The sequence below is a fragment of the Podarcis pityusensis genome (assembly GCF_964106645.2).
Source record: "Podarcis pityusensis genome assembly, chromosome: W".
NCBI classification, from domain to species: Eukaryota; Metazoa; Chordata; class Lepidosauria; order Squamata; family Lacertidae; genus Podarcis; species Podarcis pityusensis.
This window is the reverse complement of record NC_138045.1, coordinates 37,467,796-37,473,578: the sequence shown is the minus strand read 5'-3', so window position 1 is coordinate 37,473,578 and position 5,783 is coordinate 37,467,796. Positions and strand designations below refer to the sequence as shown.

General features: G+C 45.2%; 1 pseudogene across 1 annotated transcript; it reads right to left on the bottom strand.

Moving 5' to 3' along the window:
- Window positions 1–4,733: 4,733 nt before the first annotated feature.
- LOC308467720 (E3 ubiquitin-protein ligase RNF4 pseudogene) lies at window positions 4,734–5,423 on the bottom strand (annotated as a pseudogene). The gene has a single exon. The product of its transcript is annotated as an E3 ubiquitin-protein ligase RNF4 pseudogene (transcript).
- Window positions 5,424–5,783: the final 360 nt, after the last annotated feature.

The window sequence follows — 5,783 nt, the reverse complement described above, 5'->3', positions numbered from 1 at the left end:
CCCCTCCCTGGGGGAGTGCAGGGAGGGAGAGAAGGAGGAGGGTGTGTTCTTCTCACGTTTGAGGAGGATCGCCGGGTTTGTTTACCTAGCCTGCCGGGGTCGCAGACGGACGGTAAACACACAGTATCTCGCTCAATTGCCTCGGGGGAGGCCAGGTACCTCTGCCTGTGAGCTGATGATATTGACATATGGCAGCCTTCGGATGGTTGCGATTCATCGGACATCTGCATGAGAGGCTGGTAGATTGTCCTCCTCTGCTCCAAGGAGGAAGAGAAGCGTCTGAAAGTAGCCAGAGGCTCAACGGACAGCTGGTGGAAAGAAGAGGTGTTTTCCAGAGCAACAAAGTTCAAGGTATGCTGCATTTCGGGCTAAAAGTGTGAACGCAGTCTGATAAATTCACTGGTTCACGGGGAGCTGCGTCTTGGAAAAATACAGCTCCGGGAGAAGAGGCCTGCATTCCACAAATTCTTGTGGTTAAGATAAGATGTCCTATTGAAATGCATTGTTGCTAAGTAACGGAAAGTTGGAAAGTTACTGGCAAAGGGGCTGGACTGTGAGTGTCAGCCTGGGAAAGCGAAACAAAACCAGAGAATGTTTTGGCTACAAAGTTTACGTGCCCTTGGAAGGGACTTTCAATAGCAGCCTGAGTTTAGCTGCCAGGTGCAAAGAGCGTAAACAATTTGCAGTTTGCTGCGTGAGAAAAGAAAAAACAACTGTTGGATTTTACAGTTTGTTTGACAGTGTGAGCTGGAGGCTTGGCTTCAAGATGGATGCCAACAAAGGGGGAGACTTGTCTAACCCACCTCCCTGACCAGAGACAGTTATTCATCAGGGTCTGGATGGATAACTACCCCAGAAGGGGTGAGCCAAGATGATGCTGGCCAAGTTCCTAAGAGCTCATCGAAAGCTGAGGAGAGCTTTGACCCCAGAGGGGAGAGTGCAGGAACTGTGGTTGTTGGAACTGTTGGTGTTCCTGAACAAGGTGCAATGGGTGTTGCTGACAGGGGGAGGGAAGAACAGAGTTCTAATTCCCCCACTGCTGATGCTACTAGGGAGCATGGTGTAGCATTGAGTGCTGTCCGATGCTACAATTGTGGACAGACTGGGCATCTACAGCGAAACTGTAAGAAGCCGCGCCAGTCAAGAGGAGCAAAGAGCAGCTCTACGAAGCCTGAGGCGTCAGGCAAAAGCCGTACTAAGTGCCAGGTGAAACCTGCAAAGGCTATGATGGCGAAAGGAACCACGCCAGATGTTGGGAACTCGTTCATAATCGACACTGGATGTACAAAACATTTATGCCCACACAGAGGACTATTTTCGACGTTGAGGAAGCAAAGCTTCACTGTGAAACAGCCCAACGGTCAGGAGTTGGAAGCGACTGGAATTGGAACTGTGTATCTTGAGAGTCTGAACTTGACTATAAGTGATGTTTACCTGGTTCCAGATCTGAGATTTAATCTGCTGAGCGTGTCGCAGATTGCAAAGAAAGGACTGAAACTGTCCTATGATGCTAAAAGCTGTAAGATCTACAAAGATGGAGAACTGTTTCTTACTGCCAAAGAGAAAGATGGACTGTATTTATTGACTTTTGATCAAAGTGATTACATGAAATGTAATTCTTCTGATTCTAACGAAATCTCTCTTGCAGGAGTGACTAGTGTGAGCACCAGGAAGGTGACCAAGACCAAGAAGGTCGACAGAGCATTTCAGTGGGTGTATGCTGATGTGATTGGTCCTCTAGAACCATCTAGAGGCAGTGCAAAGTATTACCTTTTGTGTGTGGATTGTTTCACTAATTATTCTTGGGTTTATATGATGGAGAAACCGCAAGAAACTTTAGAAAAGTTTCAGGAGTTTTGTGACAAGGTTAAAAATATGCATGATGCTAACATTGATTGTCTTTTCACAGATGAGAAGCAAATTTTTCTGTTACAGAAGTTTCAGAAGTTCCTGGATGGAAAAGGGATAGACCACAAAGTTGCAGTTTCGCAAGAAGCGTGGAACAGGGGGGTCTGTGTAAGAGTGAACAAAGAATTGCAAAAGGGGATGAATGCGCAATTGCTGAGTTCACATTTGCCACATGAATATTGGGCCGAATCGCTAGCGTCCTATCTTCATGTGTGGTTGAGAAAAGTCTCAACAGAGTTGGGATGTTCTCCTTTTGAGAAGCTGTTCAATAGAAAACCTTCTGTTGTCTATTTTAAGGTTTTCGGGTCTCATGTGAGAACAGAAGCTCCAGGTGGAGTAAAGAATGCCAGAGGCATTTTTGTGGGTTATGAAAAGGGTCTCTACAGAGTAATTTTGTCTGAATCTGGTCAGGTGATTCTCACAAAGTTCCTAGAGAGTGCTCCAAAGCAAGAGCGGATAGTACAGACATTTCCCACAGGAAACGATTCAGATGATGATGATGATTTTTCTGATGTCACAGATTACAGTGGTACTGATGATGATGACAGTGATAGCTCAGAGAGTTCAGTTGTAACAGTCATTGAGAGGAAATCTCACACAATGGATAGACCTTCACAGGTGAAGGAAGAACCACTGATAGCTACTGGTTCTCAACAGAGTCCAAAGGTTGAACCAGTGAGCACAGAGGATCAGCACCTCATACGTAGGTCTGAGAGAGTCACAAAGGGTGTACCACCAAAGAGGTACTCAAAAGAGGTTGCTAACTTAGCTGTTGCATGTGTTGCTATTGTTAACAACTCAAAGCAGGTTAAAGCAGTGTCTAAGTCAGAGACAAAGACACAACAGAGGGTAGCTAGCCAAGGTAATGCAGAAGCACTCATTCCTTGGAGGCCAGACAACCAGAGAGGTACACTGGTGAAACCAGTGGTGGGGAGTTCCAAGGGTGGAACTGAAACAACAGGGGACTGTTATATGTATAACAACTGTTTGTTCTCTTCTCTGGATCATGTTTTGCCAATTGATGCTTTTGGGGGAGGATGTCAGGAAAAAGCATTAAGGCAAAAGCCAGCTCCAGATGGCTGGAATGCAAAACAGTGCAGATGTACTGTTGGAGAAAAGGTGGAGCCTATTCTCTGTACTGAGCACCGGATGTTAGCTCAGTGTGTCATCTGACCTGTGCTGGAAGTACAGGGGAGGAGTGTGTGACTCTTCTGATGGAGTCTGAAGGGTGCAGTCACATTTCTATGTACTGTTGAGTGACAGGAATAAAACATGTAGAAAGGACTCCTGTCTGTCTTTCTTCCCCTCCCTGGGGGAGTGCAGGGAGGGAGAGAAGGAGGAGGGTGTGTTCTTCTCACGTTTGAGGAGGATCGCCGGGTTTGTTTACCTAGCCTGCCGGGGTCGCAGACGGACGGTAAACACACAGTATCTCGCTCAATTGCCTCGGGGGAGGCCAGGTACCTCTGCCTGTGAGCTGATGATATTGACAACAGCCACCTTGGGGTTTTATTTTCCAATAAGTCCTTATATCTTATCCAAACATTAAACAAAGCTTTCCTGACAATATGATTTTTAAATGCTTTATGTGCTTTGATCTTATCATACCACAGATATGCATGCCATCCAAATACATTGTTAAAACCTTCTAGATCCAAAATGTCAGTGTTTTCAAGAAGCAGCCATTCTTTCAACCAGCAAAAAGCTGCTGATTCATAATAAAGTTTAAAGTCTGGCAGGGCAAATCCACCTCTTTCCTTTGCATCTGTTAGTATTTTAAATTTTATTCTGGGCTTCTTGCCCTGCCAGACAAATCTAGAAATATCTCTCTGCCACTTCTTGAAACAGTCCATCTTGTCCACAATTTGCAATGTCTGAAACAAAAACAACATTCTAGGCAATACATTCATTTTTATCGCAGCAATACGGCCCAGCAGTGAAAGCTTCAAATTTGACCAGATTTCTAAGTCTTTTTTCACTTCCGTCCAACATTTTTCATAATTATCTTTAAATAAGTTCCCATTTTTGGCTGTCATGTTAATCCCCAGGTATTTCACTTTCTTAACCACTGTTAAGCGTGTCTCATTCTGAAACCTCTCTCTCTCCATTGGTGTTAAATTTTTCTCCAAAACCTTGGTTTTTAACTTATTCACGGACTCCACTATGAACTGCTCCTTAAGCATATGCCTGGACAGGAAAAGCTGCTCAGATCTAACACGATGGCTGTATTCTCTTCAAGAGAAGGCTCGGACCACCCAGAGTTCTTTGTAATAAACCATTTATGCATGCAGCGTTAGAAATGAGCCACAGTGTTGTATAAACCTTGGTCTTTATTAGGGCTACAGCAACAGAAAGAGGGGTTTGCCACTAGAAAACAAGTAGATGTGGAACAGACTTCCACCGGTGAGTGGTTGGCTTTGGTTTTTTACAAGGCAAATTGCAAAAAGAAGCTGCAGGTTGTATTATCATAGATGACTATGAATAGCCTAATAATGAATAGATGAGTTCACTCAACATCAGTCTTTTCTCAAAGCAGCAATAGAACTAGAACAGAAATGAGATATCGGCACAAAGCAATGTGGCAGCAGCAGACATACCCTCCAAGCTGTTCTTCAAACATCTACAGACCTCAAAAAATGTGAGCTGCAAAAACCTTAAAGCAAAACGAAGCTGAAACAGTACAACTGGACTATAAGGAGGCCAACTGGGAAAAAGTGAAATTGCTAACTGTCATATTGAAGTCATATATACTGTACTTGGTGTGTTCTTTGGCGTTCACTCATGTTTATGAAGGCCACATTAGACTATGTTCAGGAACACCCATGTCTTCACATATAAATTGGATGATACTCCTTTGGAGTGAGTTTCCCCCTACAAATTGGGCAAAAGTTAGCATACCTAAGAAAATTGCTGAGGCACTGACTACAGAAGATGTGGCCACATGTTGTTGACACTATAAGCCGTCCGCTTTGCACAATCTCTGCAAAGCTGTCTATGCAAATTCCACAACTCAAAGTGCCTGAGGATCTTGCAAATTCCCTCCTTCCGACTTCTCTGGGGAGCTTTCTAGTGGCAAGAGCACCACTCTGTGTGTGTCTGCTATCATCACCACCACCACCACCACTAAATATGAGGCTGTCAGACAATGGCTGACGTCTGAACTCTCTATCGGGCTGCTGCCCACTCTCTCCAACAAGCACAAGAGAATCGTCTTGCGTAAGATCAACAACTAGAGGTTCTGAAGTTTCGCAAGTGAGGTCAACTACTTCCACATCCATACTTCTATCATTAAGGCTATGTGGCAGGGAGGAGGAGGCAGAGGAGGAGGCGGAGGAGGAGGAGGGGATACAGGGTTCAGAAGCAGTTCCCACCATCATCTTGTCCAGAGTATGAGGAGGTCTTGCGGAGGTGTTGCGACTGCCCCTCTTGCTTTTGCTGTGCTGGGTTGCATTACATTCTGTACTTGTTGAACTCATGATGCACAGGGATGGGAGAGGCACAGGCTGCAGAGTACTTGCTTCCCCCTTATCTCCGTGTGCTGCTCCCTGCTTAGTCGCCAAGCAATTCTGTAATGTGATAAGGATGATCATGAATGCTCTCTCTAAAGCAACTTGATGCAACTGGTGACGCTTTGGAGCACCGTGACTTTCTTAGAGTTGTCTCTTTTATAGCAGGTACTCCGAAGCTGGGAGCAAGTTCAACACCTTGAGGAGTTAGGGCAGGCTTCCTCAACCTCGGCCCTCCAGATGTTTTTGGCCTACAACTCCCATGATCCCTAGCTAGCAGGACCAGTGGTCAGGGATGATGGGAATTGTCGTCTCAAAATATCGGAAGGGCCGAGGTTGAGGAAGCCTGAGTTAGGGTGTCTTTCGTGTTAC